This window comes from Sus scrofa, chromosome 8 (assembly GCF_054392235.1).
Source record: "Sus scrofa isolate SSC_HxYL_T2T_F1_AM1 chromosome 8, Sscrofa_HxYL_maternal_Yorkshire_Landrace_v2.0, whole genome shotgun sequence".
Classification (NCBI taxonomy): domain Eukaryota; kingdom Metazoa; phylum Chordata; class Mammalia; order Artiodactyla; family Suidae; genus Sus; species Sus scrofa.
The window spans coordinates 83959078-83977273 of NC_139390.1; the positions used below are offsets into that span (position 1 = coordinate 83959078).

At 42.4% G+C, this 18196-nt stretch overlaps 2 protein-coding genes across 7 annotated transcripts in view; one reads left to right on the top strand and one right to left on the bottom strand.

The window, feature by feature from the left end:
- Positions 1 to 18196, top strand: part of GATB (glutamyl-tRNA amidotransferase subunit B) — a 685553-nt gene that overhangs the window by 286750 nt on the left and 380607 nt on the right. The window lies entirely within an intron of this gene.
- The window catches only part of FHIP1A (FHF complex subunit HOOK interacting protein 1A), a 299876-nt gene that overhangs the window by 180261 nt on the left and 101419 nt on the right, over positions 1 to 18196 (bottom strand). For 3 of the 6 annotated variants that reach the window (XM_084972705.1, XM_021101515.2, XM_084972704.1), the window contains 2 exons: positions 18038 to 18164; positions 16127 to 16234 (listed from right to left, as the gene is read on the bottom strand). The gene's annotated coding sequence lies outside the window, so the exon portion shown is untranslated. The remainder of the gene's footprint in view (positions 1 to 16126; positions 16235 to 18037; positions 18165 to 18196) is intronic. The other 3 variants (XM_021101513.2, XM_021101517.2, XM_084972702.1) reach the window with 1 other exon arrangement.

Here is an 18196-nt window from a genome sequence, read left to right on the forward strand (position 1 = left end):
AATACACACATGAAAAATTGAGGTCAGTGCCATAAAATATGAAGGTAAAGCTTTAGGAATTTCCTTTGATAGTTCAGTAAAGAAAATATAATTTGGAAATGTTTCCGCATCCCTATAGCTATAAAAAATGTCTAATCTCCTGAACGCATCTCTATTGAAGAAAATGAAGGAAAACTGCCCAGTTCACAAGTGGCCAAATTATTCTGTCGCCTAGCCTTTCAAAGTGAGAAGTTTAAATTGCCTTTATTACTGCTGATATCACCAACATTCAAACTCCATGTATTTTGCTATTCTCTCCAAAACTAAACCCCATTTGGAACTGCATTTCCATGCTCCTCAGAAAATCATTATTTCCACAGTGAAATTTATGTAACCAAGTGCCATTGTAACATCCCTGATAGATACCCAGGCAGCAGTGGTACGTTTCAGTACCTTGGCCACTTCTGTCAGCTAAAAATACCTTAAACATAAAGGGATATACCAGTGTGTCTGTGGTGAGCAACCTATTTGAAAAATATATAATTTAACACTTCCAACTACTTCATCTATCTTCCTCTGATTTAAGGTATTTCAAAGAACCAACCTTAGACTTTCTGGAACTGTCTGAACATATTTCCTTGAATTCCCTAAAAATAAATTTGGCTAGATTAGATCATTAGCTCCAGGACCAAAGTAAATATTATTATTAATAGCTACAGCTTGGATAGCAGTTACACTGTGCCCTGAACTATTTTAACAAGTTCATACATTTGCCTTTTTGCATTTTACTTTGAAGGTTGCAAGGTTTCATCTTTTAATGAAGATTCCCACAGAGTAGAAAAATACTGGGGAATCCCAGGAATATAGGGAACAGAGTTAATAATACTGTAATAACTCTGGGAGATGGTAACTAAACTTATGGTAACTATGACCATGATCATTCTGTAATGTATGAAAGTATTGAATCACTATGTCATACACACGAAACTAACATTTTACGTCAATTATAATTCAGTTAAAAACTACTGGGGAGAAGATCCTGCTGTGGCATCTCTGCAGCACTAGGATGCAGGTTTGATCCTTTGCCTGGCACAGTGGGTTATAGGACCTGGCATTGCTGCAGTTGTGGCTTAGGTCACAGGTACAGTTTGGATCTGATCCCTGGTTGGGGAACTGCATTGGGAAGGAACAGATGTTGATAATGAAATCCCTCTAGACAGAGTCAAATTTATTTCCCTCTTAAGAACACCCAGAGCCAAATACAGGGGAAGGGGGCTGCTGCAGGATCATTCACGGAGGTGGTCCCTCCATTCGGACACATACCATATATTACCATGTATTATTTTAGCTCAGGGTTTCTCAACCTCTACACTATTTTTTTTTTTTTTGTCTTTTTTTTTAAGGGTTGCACCCATGGCATATGGAAGTTCCCAGGCTAGGGGTCAAATCGGAGCTGCAGCTGCTGACCTACACCACAGCCACAGCTATGCGGGCTCCAAGACTTGTCTGCGACCTACACCACAGCTCACAGCAATGCCAGATCCCTAACCCACTAAGCAAGGCCAGGGATCGAACCTGGGTCCTCATAGATATTAGTCAGGTTCATTAGCATTGGGCCACAATGGGAACTCCTTAACCCCTGCACTATTGACATCATTAAAGAAAAAATATCTTGACACTTGTTAAACCTGGTAAGGAAGTTTTTATTTAGGATTATAACAATGGTTGTCAAGACTCTTGCAATAGGGGACAGAGGTCAGGTTCAAATCTAAATACAGTAGAGGAGTTCCTGTTGTGGCTCAGTGGGTTAAGAATCTGACTACTATCCACGAGGATGTGGGTTCAATCCCTGGCCTTACTCAGTGGGTTAAGGATCCTGTGTTGTGGCATGCTGCGGCACAGGCTGCAGATGTGGCTGGGATCTGGTATTGCCCTGTCTCTGGCATGGGCCAGCAACTGCAGCTTTGATTCAACCCTTAGCCTGAGAACGTCCATAGGTATGGCCCAAAAAAGAAAAGAAAAAGAAAATAAATAAACACAGCAGAGGGAGCTGGGAATTTAAATTAACAAGCAGGTGAGGAGGTCAGTAGATGGAAAACGACCACGACAAGGCCTCAAGGGTGGGGGGATTCTTACCAAACTGACCTAAAATGATTCTTGCTGAACAAGGCCCGGGCAATCAGACACAGAGGGTGAGGGATGAGGAATCTGATCAGATATCAAGGGTGAAATGTGTGGGGATTTTCACTCATTGAAAATCAGCAGAATTCATGCTAAAACTGGGCTAGTAGGCCAAAGGCAGAATGTGGCCAAGACTGAAGCCTAGTCAAGAAGGCTCAGAGGTGCCCAACTAAACTTTGGCAAGGAAAGAGTCTTTGTCAACATCCTGGGTCAGTTAAGGCTCTGTCCTGAGAGGCTATTCTGCGCATTTTAAGATGTTTAGCAGCATCTCTGGCCTCTCCTTACTGACTGTCAGTAGCACCTCCATTCCCCACCACAACTCCCCATGTTGCCCAGTTGTGACAATCAAAAATGTCTTCAGACACAGAAACCACTGTGGTTTTGGTTTTTTTTTTTTTTTTTTTTTTTTTGGTGGGGGGTGGGGGTTGGCCACACCTGCAGCACACAGAAGTTCCCAGGCCAGGATCAAACCCATGCCACACCACTGACCCGAACCACTGCAGTGACAACGCTGATCCTTAACCCACTGAGCCACACGGGAACTCCTGAAACCAATCCCTGAGACCAAGGGTTGGCAAACTTTTTCTGTAAAGGGCCAGTAAGTAAATATTTTCAGCTTTAAAGTATACACATACATATTCTTCTTTGCCTTTTTTCAACCATTTTAAAATGTATAAACTATTCTTAGCTGGTAGATCATAAAATATATAAATAAATAAATAAATAAATAAATAAATAAATAATAAAAATTTAAAAAAAAAAAAGGGCAGCAGGCCAGATCTGGTCCTTGTTTGCCAAACCCTACTTTAGACTCAATACCGCTTTTCAAGCAGCTATAGATCACACTGTATTTAACAAAATACAGATTTACTGAAAACTATGATTTGGGTCTTAGTAACATTCTATCAATATTATTTTCTCAAATGAGGGAGAAGAGAACTAGGTGGAATCTTGGGGCAGTCCACATTTCTTCACATAGGAAAGGTATGCTAATTCTCCATAGCCTGGGGAAATCTGCTCAGAATGCTCGGACTAATTTGCCCTTTTCCCTCTAAACCTAACCCAAACCTTGCAATCCCATCCCTCAAGTCTTTAAATCCCTAATTACATATTGTTGATTTAGGGGTTTGTTTTTGCTGTTTAACTGACATTATTTTGGTTTATATTTAACATGTTTTTCACACTCTCTCTCCTAATCTAACATTCTGGAATGCATCTCTAAAATTAATCTATTCCTGGCTCCAGAGTCTATGAATATGAAATAGGTCACAGCCGTACGTTATCTTGCTTAAGGGTCAGTTACGTGAACCCATATGCTACATGCAGTCTTCTCAGCTTTTGCCTCTAGAAACAAATACAGACTCATACATTAACAGGATTACCCTGGAAATGATGGTGACATGCTAAAAATGACCCCGGGAAGGTCTAGAGGTTATGCTACAATCCAGCTACTGAAGGTGAAAATTTAAGCATTGTAAGGCTCTTGTTTTTAGCAGTTACCACAAATGACACAGAAAAAGAAAAAAAAGACCCAGCAATTTTTGCCTACTTCAAATTATTAGATTCCAGTAGGCAAGGTCTAAATTACTAGGAAAAATGGAGACATTATCGCTAAACCAATGCAGGAAAACATGTATAACCCTATAGGTTATACTGCCATGTGCCTATTCTTTTTTTTTTTTTTTTTTAATGGCCATACCCATGGCATATGATACATACGCTGCAGCTATGGCAAGGCTGAATCCTTAACCCACTGTGCCAGGCCAGAGACTGAACCACAGTTTTGCAGCAAGCAGCAAAGAACTAAGGCAAAAACCAAAATTTCCTAGCCTTCCTTGCAGCCAGAGGTAATATTCTGACAGGGTCTCATCAAAGGGTTTAAGGTGAAATCCCTGGAAGGCCTTTCAGGAAGGCCCCTAAAAGGCATGGGGGCCACAAGCAGACTGCCAGCGAGCCCCCTTTTGCCTTTTTGATCGTTCCCTCTTTCCTAGAATGAGGACTTGGAGATGCCAGATTCCTGGCAGCCACCTGAGAAGAGAACCCAGGGGCAGGGATCACATGCAGGAGAGTGGGGCAGAAAGACAGAGGGGAGCTGGGTCCCTGATAATCAAGAAACCAGTCTATTAAGCCTGGATAGCCTAGTCCCAGACTTAGTTTACGTGGAAAATAATAATCCCCTAATTTGCTTAAGCCACGGATTCTGCTAGTTACTTATGGGTAAACCTAACCGTAACTGATCTATTGCCTGCTAGAGTTATTTTACAAAGGTAAGAAGCAGATGGAATTGGCTAAAATCATTTACCTCATTTAATTGATTGGCGAAAATCAATTAGCTCAATTAGCATTCTTTTCTTTTTTTTTTTTTTTTTTTTTTTTTTTTGGCTATACTGATGGCATGTGTAAGTTCCTGGGCCAGGAGTCAAGCCCACATCACAGCAGTAAAAAACATCAGATCCTTAACCCACTGAGCCACCAGGAAACACCAATACTCATTTATTCTTCCATGCAGATCAATATCTATAACATTCATGCTGGGTGGTAGAAACACAGAAATAAATAAGACGTAGCTTACAGTCTAAAAGAAGTAACCCAACAAAGTTCACCGAATGACACAGTAGGAAAAGAATGGCATGCTGTGATATCACTCAAGAAGCAGCATTTGGAGTCGCTGTTGCGGCGCAGCGGAAACAAATCCAACTAGGAACCATGAGGCTGCAGGTTCGATCCCTGGCCTCGCTCAGTGGGTTAAGGATCCCGCTTTGCCGTGAGCTGTGGTGTAGGTCGCAGATGCAGCTCGGATCTGGTGCTGCTGTGGCTGTGGTATAGGCCAGCATCTGTAGCCAATTCAACTCCTAGCCTGAAAACCTCCATATGTTGCAGGTGCAGCCTTAAAAAAGCAAAAAAAGAAAAAGAAAAAACAAACGAAGAAGAATAAGAAGCATTTAACCCAACCTGTTGGGTGGAAGGCAAATGGGATCAGAGAAGGCCTTCCAGGTGAAATGAAATCTCAGTTGAGACCTGAAAATGGAGATGGAAGTGTTAGCCACGCAAATGGGGCAGTGAGGGAAGAGCACTCCAGGAGGAGAGAAGAGCTCAGTGAAGGAGTGAGAACAGGCCATGCTAAAGGGAGCGCAGGCACTTTACTATGGCTGGAGCATGGAACTGGGGTCAGAGAGGGATGGCACTCTTCCTAGGGAACGCCAGAGTTACAGACACCACCCCTCTCTGGCCAGACTAGACTCTGGACTTTCTTCAAGTGTTCTTTTATTAAAATAAACAGAAATTAAGGACCAAAAGAGGTAAGGACTCTTCTAGCTCTCTGCCATATGATGAGATTCTTCAAATGTTGGCGTTTTCCTATTCATCAAAATTGGTAGGGCTTGCTCGACAATGCAGTGGGTGATAGAAGGTTTGCCCAACACGTGCTGACCAATCAAGGAGGGGTGAGCTGGTGAAAGCAAGCGTCGTGATGAGATTTCGTGCTGGGAAGGAGAGATAACACTCTGGCCATAAGAAGAAATGGATGGAAAGGGGACACCATTATAATCATGGGGGCCAGAGATGAAGGAGGTCAGGACTAGGATACTTTCAACAGAATGGAGGGAAATAGAATTGCTTTCAAGAGCGATGGAGCAGGTGCACAGGCAAGAGAACAAGGTGAGGGATGATCCTAGGTGTCTACTTGGGCTCCAGAGAAAGGGAGGCAGCAGAGCACAGCGATTAAGACACCTCGCTGGGACTCATTCCGTCTCCACCAATGAATGGCTTTGTGACCTTGGGAAAGCTACTTAAACTCCCCATGTTTCAGTTTCCACATCTGTGTTATGGGAATAGTAGTAAAATCTATCTCAAAGGATTTTATGAGGAGTTCCAAGGAAGTTCTCAGAAGTGGGCCTGGCATGTCAAAGAGGCTGGGTAAATGTCGGCCACTTTAAGGGTGACGGTGATGCCAGCCACCAAGATGAGGACACGAGAGGAAATGCAAACGCCAGGGGAGAAGAATGATGAGTTCAATGTCAGGTATGCCAACATGATCTGCCAAGGGGACATCTAAGAGGCAGCCCAATTATGGGGGGCTAAAGCCTAGAGGACAGTCATGAGGGTCAGATGCCCCCTTTTTGCTTTTTTCCTTTTTCAGCTGTACCCAGGGCATATGGAAGCTTCTGGGCCAGGGATCAAATCCAAGCCAGAGCTGCAACCTATGCTATAGCTGCAGCAACACTGGATCCTTAACCCACTGCACCACCCTGGAACCCCCTAGATACTTCATTATAAAGGATAGTCCTAGGATGACACACATCAAAGACCTGGCAGACAGGGGGAGCCAGAGTGTGGGAAGATGTAAAGAATCGCAATTTCTAGGGGCACTGACATTTCAGGGATAGACAGAGGGGGAAAAGACCAGGAATAAGCGGCCCCTGAGACAAGAGGGAGACTCACAAAAAATAATTCTAATAAGGCTGGACCGCGAAAATTAAAGACACAGAAACACAAATGACACCAAGTCAAGGGAAACCTACCATTGCGCATGGAGAGCCAGTTTACAGACTGGAAACCAAGGGTAGGGACGAAAAGATCTCAATGAAAAAACAGTATTCTCTAAGAAACAGCATTTAAAGTTTTTTTTTTTTTTTTTAATAAATTACCTAGAAGAACCACATAGTGAAATCTCTAAGTTTCTAAGAATCAGAGGGCTCTTTTTATGAGGAGACTGTCTTACCAATGAGGATAAGCCTCAGAAAAATCTCATACAGTAATCTGAGAAGGCAAGAAAGAATCACCTTTTTCAAGGAAAGAAATAAGAAACATAATGGCTTCACTGGAAAATGACCCAAAGGACATTTTGAAAATAAGGTTCTGGCAGTTCCCGTCGTGGCTCAGTTGAAACGAATCTGACTAGCATCCATGAGGACACAGGTTCGATCCCTGGCCTCACTCAGTGGGTTAAGGATCCGGCGTTTCTGTGAGCTGTGATGTAGGTCACAGATGCAGCTCGGATCCCAAGTTGCTGTGACTGTGGTGTAGGCCGGTGGCTACAGTTCTGATTCAACCCCTACCTGGGAACTTCCATATGCCGCAGGTAAAAAAAAAAAAAAAACGAACCACCTCACACCAGTCAGAATGGCCATCATTAATAAGTCCACAAATAACAAGTGCTGGAGGGGCTATGGAGAAAAGGGAACCCTCCTGCACTGTTGGTGGGAATGTAAGCTGGTACAGCCACTATGGAGAACAGTTTGGAGATACCTTAGAAATCTATACATAGAACTTCCATATGATCCCACAATCCCACTCTTGGGCATATATCCAGACAAAACTCTACTTAAAAGAGACACATGCACCTGCACATTCATTGCAGCCCTATTCACAATAGCCAGGACATGGAAATAACCCAAATGTCCATCGACAGATGATTGGATTCGGAAGATGTGGTATATATACACAATGGAATACTACTCAGCCATAAAAAAACAATGACATAATGCCATTTGCAGCAACATGGATGGAACTAGAGACTCTCATACTGAGTGAATGAGTCAGAAAGACAAAGACAAATACCATATGATATCACCTATAACTGGAATCTAATATACAGCATAAGTGAACAACTCCACAGAAAAGAAAATCATGGACTTAGAGAATAGACTTGTGGCTGCCCAACAGGAGAGGGAGGGAGTGGGAGGGATCAGGAGCTTGGGGTTATCAGATACAACTTAGAATAGTTTTACAAGGAGATTCTGCTGAGTAGCATTGAGAACTATGTCTAGATACTTATATAGCAACAGAACAAAGGGTGGGGAAAAAAAGGTATACATGTAAGAGTAATTTGATCCCCATGCTGTACAGCGGGAAATAAATAAATAAATAAAACAAAGAAAAAAAGAAAAGAAGGTTCTGTCCACCAAGCTTTCAGTTACCAAACCCCCAAAAGCCATTTTAAATCCCATTACTTCTGGGCTTGGCAGAAACAAAGACATCCATTTGTCCAGATCTTAGCTATGAGAACTATTCTGGAAAGCTTGCTGAACAGCAGATAACTGAGTCATCCAAGACCACTGAATCAGAATCTCAGGGTACGAGGTTAGGAAAAATGTAAACAAACTCACCAGGTAAATCTGTGTGTGCGCCAATGTTTGAGAACCCCTGGTCTGTTTGATCAGGGGCCAACGGCTGGACAAAATGAATGGCTTGGTCAATAGCACACAGCTAACAAGAATGTCTAGAGCAGTTTTCAAACTTTAACATGCATCGGAAACCCCCAGAGGACTTGTTAAAAACAAATTTTTTGCGCTCTACTCTCAGAGTTTCTTATTCAGCCCAAGAATTCACATTTCTAACAAGTGTCCAGGTGAGGCCTCTGCTGCTCACCTGGGGACCACACTTTGAGAACCTCTGGTCAGGACTAGTCAATTACAGACTTTTCTCTGAGCACAGCAACTCAGTGCAGCCTGTATCCTTTTTAAACGGCTGGGTATTTCAGGGATCCTTCTTAAAATGAAATAGAAAACATGACATAGCAATTTGACCTGTTACCGTGTTACCTGTTAGCCAAGATGTAAGCTGGGTCAACAATGAGGCTATTTCTGAAAATATAAGACTTAACAAAAGACTTGTTTTTGGAGTTTCCATTGTGGCTCAGCAGGTTAAGAACCCAACTAATATCCATAAGGATGTGGGTTTAATCCCCGGCCTCCCTCAGTGGGTTAAGGATCCGGCATCGCCACAAGCTCTGGTATAGGTCACAGATAACAGCTCAATGGGGCCTTGCTGTGGCTGTGGTGTAGGCCGGCAGCCGCAGCTCCGATTCAACCCCTAGCCTAGGAACTTCCATGTGCCACGGGTACAGCTGTCAAAAGAAAAAAAAATGACAATATATAAATTTCATATATGTATTCTAAGCCATTCTGGTCAAGTGGAAGAGACACAGAAATCTGGAAAAGACTAAGCTAGGAGTTCCTATCGTGGCGCAGTGGTTAACGAATCCGACTAGGGACCATGAGGTTGAGGGTTCGGTCCCTGCCCTTGCTCAGTGGGTTGACGATCCGGCGTTGCCATGAGTTGTGGTGTAGGTTGCAGATGCGGCTCGGATCCCACGTTGCTGTGGCTCTGGTGTTGGCCAGTGGCTACAGCTCCGATTCGACCCCTAGCCTGGGAACCACCATATGCCGCTGGAGCAGCACAAAGAAATAGCAAAAAGACAAAAAAAAAAAAAAAAAAAAAAAAGACTAAGCTAGAATAAAATTATAACGGCTCAGGGAACAAGACAAGAGACCAAAATGACTGAATAAATAAAAAAACTAAATCACAAAACAAGGTAGAGACAGGTCACGATTTTAAAATCTATAAAATTATGAAAAGATACACAATGATCATATTTTAGAATTAGCATTAGGCAGCTGGTTGAGTATCGGACGGTAAATGGTCATTTTTAGGTACCTTTTGGGTTATATTTACTCAGGAAAATCAAATCCCCAAGTGGTCTGGAGGCTAAATTTTTATTCAAAACAACTTTTGGAAAGGGTTTCCCACTGGTTCTGCACGAAGCCAGGGAAGAAGCTGCATTGGAACGCTCCTCACTTACCACCCAGTTTCTGCCCAATTCACACACTTGCACGTTACCGTCTAATGCTGCTCTGCCTGCCCCTCTTCTCTCATGTAGGCAAGTTCTCAGCCCTGAACCCCACATTCAAATATCTAGTTCTCTCAACAGCTCAGAATAAATGGCCTCGGTCTGCCTGCTCTTTGTCTCATGTTCTGAGAACACATCCCAAATCCATAGTGGATGAATTCCACTGAGGGCACCGTCTCAGGACCATCACACACGTGGAGCATGGATGGCACTGCCTTCCACCTTTTTCAAACCCATTTTCCGCTTGTGGTTCTTGCTGCGCTCCCTCTATTCCCACTGTCATTTCCTCCGAAGAAAGTAACACACCTCAGGGGTAGATCCTTTCACTATTCAAGGTACTCTCTCTCGACCTGCCACTAAGCTGCCCCCTCCACCTTCTAAGTGTCTTTGCCCAGGGTTTCCTCTTTGTTCCATCCATTGGCTCTTCAACTCTCCCCACCCAACACCCTCCCGTCTTCCCCAACGTAACCTCACTTCCAAAAGCACAATATCTACTGTCTGACCTTTTCACAGAAAGTGTAAATATCAGGCTGCTGACACACATACTGCTTTTTAGAGCTAAGAGGCAAAAACAGGATCCAAGTAACTTCCCCGACACAGACAGGTGAATGCTTCGAGCTGGCGGTAGGTTTTTCCCAGGATTCCTTCATTACTGGCTATTCTTTACCATGAGAATGTCGATTCTACTCATGGCCTTGAAACTAAAGCTTCCTAAGACATAAGAGGCTCTCCCACTGGCTGGAGTTCCTTGGGCAAAGCCCTGTAACGACACACAGACACACACACCTGCTACCTGAAGCCTAAACTCAGAGGTTACCATTATCAAATCCCAATTACAAGAAGTCACTGCCCACAGAATTACTGACATAAAACTTAAGCCCAGGCTCTACACCTACTTCAATTATTAAATCTTAGTCTAAGATGAGCTTCAAATCTGTGCGATCCCTTTTCGTTTCTGACCTATATTCTTAGTTAGAAGCAAGAGACTCTGGAGCTGCTCCACAGGTGCAACAGAGATATTTATGATTGTCTGCTTGTCCTTTCCTTGTCCTAAACGGTCTTCAAAAATACAATCTTCACTTCAACAAATAGTGCTGAGAAAACCAGGCATCCATATGTAAAGGAATGAATTGGAACCTTTGATGAATTTGAACTTTTACTTTACACCAGCTGCCAGCCTATGCCACAGCCACAGCAACGCAGGATCTGAGAGGCATCTGCCACCTACACCACAGTTCACAGCAAGGCCAGATCCTTAACCCTTAACTGAGAGAGGCCAGGGATCGAACCCGCATCCTCATGAATACCAGTTGGATTTGTTTCCCTGACATTTGCCCACAAGCCCATAGAAATGGAGTGATGTTCTGCCAGGTGAGGATTTGGAAGCAGCTTCTGGCAGGAAAGAGCTCTCTGCAGAAGGCACCCTTTTGCCTGGTCGTTAACCTTAAACCAGACACCCCATGTTCTATTCATCTCCGGCCGTAGCACACATTTCAGTTCTTTTGCTCACACAATACTTTGCCTAATCTGTCAGTTCTTTCCATAGATCAAAGAAGTAAAAATAAAGAATAAGTGATTAACAGATGACCAGTCTCTTCCCTAGCTTCCCCTTCTCATGAACAAACCACGTAAAACAAGACAGCACCCAGGAAAACATCACAAGAAGTTGACAAGCCTGCACACAAGACTGCACGCTGTGGGGGCTGGTGAAGACTCTGACCCCCATCTCAATTACGACCTAGGATTACTTCCCTTTTTCTCTTTAAAAACTTTCAAGACTGAGCGGGATCTACAAAGATGGTTTTTTGGAGAAACTGACTCCACCATCCCCCCAGATTGCTAGTATACTGATTAAAAGCAACTTTCCCTTCTACCAACATTTGCCTCTCTCAAGTGTTGGCTTTTGAGCAGTGAGCAGTGGGACCTGCCTTTGGTAACAGAAATGCTCTAAAACATTAGATTTGGTTATGATTTCTTGGATATGACACCAAAAGCATAGGCAACAAAAGTGAAAACAGATAAATTAGACTATGTCCAAATTGAAAACTTGTGTGCATCAAAGAACATCAGCAGTAGAGTGAAAAGGTAGCCTACAGAACAGGAAGAAATATTTGTAAACCATATAGCTGATAAAGGGTCAGTATCTAGAATATATAAAGAATGCCTACAACTCAACAACAAAAAGACAAAGGATCTAATTAAAACATGGGCAAAGAGTTTGACTATGAAAGATGTTTAACATCACTAATCATCATGGAAATGCAAATCAAAACTATGGGATAGTACCTCACACACATCAGGAAGGATATTACCCAAAAAAAAGTGTTGGTAAGGAAATGGAGAAACTAGAATGTCTGTGTACTATTGGTAGGCATATAACATGGTGTAGCTGCTGTAGAAAACAGGATGGTGGTTCTTCAAAAAATTAAACACAGGAGTTCCCGTCATGGCGCAGTGGTTAATGGGTTAATGATCCGGCGTTGCCGTGAGCTGTGGTGTAGGTTGCAGACGCGACTCGGATCCCGAGTTGCTGTGGCTCTGGCGTAGGTCGGTGGCTACAGCTCCGATTCAACCCCTAGCCTGGGAACCTCCATATGCCGTGGGAGCGGCCCAAGAAATAGCAACAACAACAACAAAAAGACAAAAGACAAAAGACAAAAAAAAAAAAAAAGTTATAAACAGAACTGCCATATGGCCCAGCTATTTTACTTCTAGATATAACCCCAAAGTGAAAGCAGGAATCCAAACAGATATTTATATGTATAAGCAGCATTATTCATAATAGTCAAAAAGCTGAAGCAACCCAAATGTTCATCAGTGGACGAATGGATACAATGTGGTTGGGGGTGGGGTGGAATTATGATTCAGCTTTAAAGGGAAGGAAATTCTAACACATGCCACAACATGGATAAACCTTGAGGACACTACTCTAAGTGAAATAAACCAGTCACAAAAAAACAAATACTGTTTGATTCCATTTCCATAAGGTATGTAGAACAGTTAAATTCATGGAGACAGAAAGTAGAATGGTGGTTTCCAGGGGCTGGCGGGGAGGGGAGAATGGAGAGTTGTTTAATGGGTAGAGAGTTTCAGGCGTGCAAGATGAAACTATTCTGGAAATGAGTTGCACAACAATGTGAATACACTTAATACTAAACTATACGCTTAAAAATGGTTAAAATGGTAAATTTTGTGTGGTGTACTTTAACACAATGTTTAAGTATAAGCTCACTGAATTTTTTTTTTCTTTTATAGGGCCACACCTGCATCATATGGAAATTCCCCAGCCAGGGGTTGAATCAGAGCTACAGCTGCCGGCCTACACCACAGCCACAGCAACTCAGGATCCGAGCCACATCTGCCACCTACACTACAGCTCGCAGCAACTCCAGATCCTTAACCCACTGAGCGAGGCCAGGGATCAAACCTGCAGCCTCATGAATACTAGTTGGATTTGTTTCCACTGAGCCACAGTGGGAACTCCTTAATGAAATATTTTATTGTAATAGCCTTAACATAAATCTATAGTTACATTTTTATTTTACATAAAGTACGTTATCTCTTAGCAGTAACATGCACAGAATGCTATACCATTGCGTACATGTTTTAAAGTACAGGCATAATCTGTTTGTAGAATTGAAAATATCTGAAAAGTAACATACCTTATACACAAAGCCTACATGGTGTAAAATTAATAATCTTATAGGAAGGATTACTAAAGAATGGACGTGGTCAAGAAAACGATGTCCTATCAAAGTCTAGTACAGGAGTTCCTGTCATGGCGCAGTGAAAACGAATCTGACTAGTATCCATGAGGACACAGGTTCAGTCCCTGGCCTTGCTCAGTGGGTTAAGGATCTGGCGTTGCCGTGAGCTGTGGCGTAGGTCGCAGACGCGGCATGGATCCTGAGTTGCTGTGGCTGTGGTGTAGGTTGACAGCTACAGCTCTGATTCAACCCCCAGCCTGGGAACCTCCATATGCCATGGGTGTGGCCCTCAAAAGACACACACACAAAAAAAAGTCTAGTACATAATGTTCATACTCTCCTTTGGTGAATTAAAAGAGCTTCATAAAAACTTAGAGCATTACAATGAAAGGATTTTTGTCTGTTTAAGCCATGAATTACACAGCAAATCTTGCATCACAGCGTTTACTGAAAAATGCATATCACGAACTCCAGCGGCCTCCAACATCTACCCTGTTACTCCTTACTCTTGATCTGAATAAGATACCTGAGATATAACTTAATAGCAAATGTGTAGAGCAGATATTTCATAAAACTTAGTATTTCACATCTAGATGTTAAAGACAGATTTATCCATTTGCATCCAAGGAAAAATATATCCGTTCTGAACTTAGACATAGAGTTCAAAGTACAGTTTTATTCAGTTACATTATCAATTTGATCTAATAATAAGCTACTTGAGACATAGCCCTGTGTCAAAATAGTATATGACAAAGAGAGATGGCCAAAAAGCTCATGAAAAGATGCTCAATGTCAGTAATTATTAGAGAAATGCAAATCAAAACTATAATAAGTATCACCTCAGACCAGTCGGAACGGCCATCATCAAAAAGTCTACAAACAATAAATGCCAGAGAGGTTTCACAAGAAAAGGGAACCCTCCTACACTGCTGGTGGGAATTAAATTGGTACAGCCACTATGGAAAACAGTACAGAGGTTCCTTACAAAACTAAATATAGAACTACCATATATGACCCAGCAATCCCACTCCTGGGCATATATCCAAAGAAAACCTTAATTCAAAAAGATACATGCACCCCAATGTTCCTGAAGCACTATTAACAATAGCCAAGACATGGAAGCAACATAAATGTCCATAAACAGAGAACTGGATAAAGATCTCGTGAGTATATTCAATGGAATATTACTCAGCCATAAAAAGCATGAAATAATGCCATTTGCAGCAACATGGATGGACCTAGAAATTATCACACTAAGTGAAGTAAATCAGAGAAAGACAAGTATCATAGGATAATACAATAGAATTTACAAAACAGAAACATACTCAAAGATTTCAAAAATCAGACTCATGTTTACCAAAGAGGAAACATGGTGGAAGGAAATAAATTAGGGGTTTGGGATTAAAATTACTGTATATAAAATAGATGGGTAACAAGGACCTACTGTCTAGAAAAGGGAAATCTACTCAATACTATGTAATGACCTCTATGAGAAAAGAAGCTGAAAAGGAATAGATATGTGTGTAACTGATTTACTTTGCTATACACATGAAATTAACACAACTTTGTAAGTCCACTATATTCCAATAACATTTTTTTTGTCTTTTTTAGGGCCAAACCTGAGGCATATGGAGGTTCCCAGGCTAGGGGTCAAAACAGAGCTGTTGCTGCCAGCCTACGCCACAGCCACAGCAACGCCAAATCCAAGTCATGTCTTCGACCTACACCACAGCTCACAGCAACGCCAAATTCTTAACCCACTGAACAAGGCCAGGGTTCAAACCCACAACCTCATGGTTCCTAGTCAGATTCGTTTCTACTGTGCCAAGACAGGAACTCCCCAATAACATTTTTTAAGACAGTATACTAAAAATACTGACACTGTTTTATTCAAAGCAAAAAGCAAGGTGATCACAACACCTTTAAATCAAAATCCACAAAGATTAGGTAGCAGTGTGTTTTTACTGCACTGGGGATGACAATCTTTGGTGGTATTCATTTGTAAAATGCAGATTCCCAAACCCTTCCCTTAACACTCTCATTTAGATCCTGATTTATGAGATTGGGGGCCTAGTCATTTGAATTTTTTAACAAGCACTCTAAGTAACACTTTAAGAAACAATGCAAAATACACCTCCAATAAGATGCAAATTACACTGCCTCAGAGGTATACCTTACAAAAAGTTAAATCTCATCCTATTCAACCTGATAAACCCAGGAATCCTTTCTGAAATACTGACGGATTGATTGATTTTAATAAGAAAGTATACATACAAATAAATAGCATATGCTTCTCTATAAGCTACAAGTCGTCACTTATTTTTTCCTTTTTCTTTTTTATGACTATTTTTTCCATTACAGTTGATTTACAATCGATTTCTACTGTGCAGCAAAGTGAACCAGTCACACACACATATATATACATTCTTTTTCTCACATTATCCTCCATCAGGCTCCATCACAAGTGACTGGATAGTTTGCTGTGCTGTACAGCAGGATCTCATTGCTTATCCATTTTAGAATACTGTTTGAGACTTGGAGTTACCTCTCCTTAGAATTAACTTTCAATACAGTGTATAAGCCTTCAAACATATATACAAGTTACAAAAAGAGAAACCAGTTTCATTACCTTACTGTTCCATCCGGGTTTTGATCAAAATTAGAACTCCCCAGATCCTACAGCTTTGAACAAGAGGACTTGCCAAATCCACCCTCATAGGGCTGAGATTTGCCATCACTGAAAATAGGGTGTTTAAAAGAATGTTACCAGAGCATCAAGAAATGGTTCCCAAAGAAAAATGTTTTACTGTTTTGAGTAGGACAGGTCAGCCTTTCAGAAAGACTGATTTTGATAGGGATGGAGTAGGCACAGGTAGTTGTAGGAGTCCCAATAAGGGACCTTAGATAGAGAGGGAAACCTAGGGAGCTTTGGGAGACCACTGTACCTTAATAATTGCTCAAGAAAGCCATCAGAACAAGGCAGGCTTGTTTGACTAGTAGAGGCATGAGAGATGCCTCAGGTCATTGGGTGGGGGATGGGGTGAGGCCTGCATTCAGGTTCAGACTAAGGGCAGGAGTTTGAGTACCAGATACCTGAGGAGGAGCTACTACTCCCAGAAAGGAAGAGGCGGTCTTTTCCCACCCCCACCCCCTTGGGTGATAAAACTGTAGCCCACCAAATCCTGGGGGCAGAGCCTTCTTGCTTTAGAACTGTAGGTTCAAGTCCCAGTCTGGGTTTTGGCTAGGTTCAGGCCATTAGTGCTGTCAGTTTCACTCTGAACAAGACAGTGTTCACTTGTGCGATGAGAGAATGTTGCATGCCATTCCAGCAAGCACGGGTCAAGCCAAGAGCTACTGCGGCATCACCCCCTCCCAAAGCCCACCCCCACCGCCCCCCACCCCATGAGGGGAATTCAAGACAGAGAAAAGCAGGAAGCATTATTTGCTTGAATATATGTGCAGTTAAGATGCATACATAAGGAATAAATTCACTGAGCCCAGATTCTTACCTCTTCCCATACATGGAAAAGCACTAAAATCATCAACTTGCGATGTCTTTTTTGTGGCTAGAAGTCATCTTTCAATGTTCAACTACATGTTTTGTTTTCCAGCCAAACACATGTTTACATCCAGGCTCCGCCCCCACCTCTTTGGAGCAGTCCATCAAACTGAGAGGCCACCTCCCAGGCCATAATCCTTGGTAAAGTCCCCAAATAAAACTTACTCCGAAACTTTCGGGTTGTGTGTTTTTTCTCTGTCAACACTTGGATGTGGAAATTCATGAAGGTTTCTTTTTTAAAGTTTATTACTGATCATTACTGAACACATATCAATAGTGCCATCAGCCTCTACATGCATTTAATCAGGAGCCACTGCAGCCGCTGGCCCCGCAGAACCCCCTGAGCAGAGCTTAGGGTGAAAATCAGGAGTGAGGTGCTCTGTGTTCTGGGAAAACTGGAAGAACAGGTCTTCAGAAAGTCAGATATTTTTAGGAGAAGATTTTATGTGCCCACGTCTTGCATCTCCTCATATCTAGAAAAAACACTACAATCCTTTATGGTGATGTCTGCACCTTGTGGCTGGGAGTGAACTTCACGAGACCGGCAACAACTTTTGTAAAGTGTGTGCAAGGCTGCACACACCTCCCCCTCACCTTTATCAGACATACTGACACCATTACCCCTGCCTCTTGGGGGCGGTGTTTCACAGTCATTTGTGAACACAGTCATCTCCAAAGGGTGAGACCTGAGGGCTGTGAAAACTCAGGACACTGGCTCCATAGTTGAGAAGCAGATCAAAGGAATGATTTCAGGGAGCCCAGGCCTCTTTTGCTCCTGCTCCCTCCCCTTTGTTGCAAAAACCCCTATATACCCTGGCTCCCCCTTGCCTCCTCCTCAGAGCGGTTTCTCAGGGCTACCTGAGATGCTGTCTCCTGGGCTTAAGTCCCAGTTTTGCCCCAAATAAAACTTAGGTCTCAACTTTCAGGTTGTGCTTTTTTTTTTTTAAAGTTGACAACAGTAATAAGAAAAGAAGACCTTACCTGTGGTCAGTCTCTTCCACAGCCTTCTGCTGAGTTGCTTTTGTTCACTTCACTCTCTCAGAGGAGCAGAAGAGACTTCTCCAACATTTGGCACTGCCGGCAATTTCCAGAAAAAGGCTTCCAGAATCTGTAGAAAGGAATTAAAAAAAGAAAAAAAGT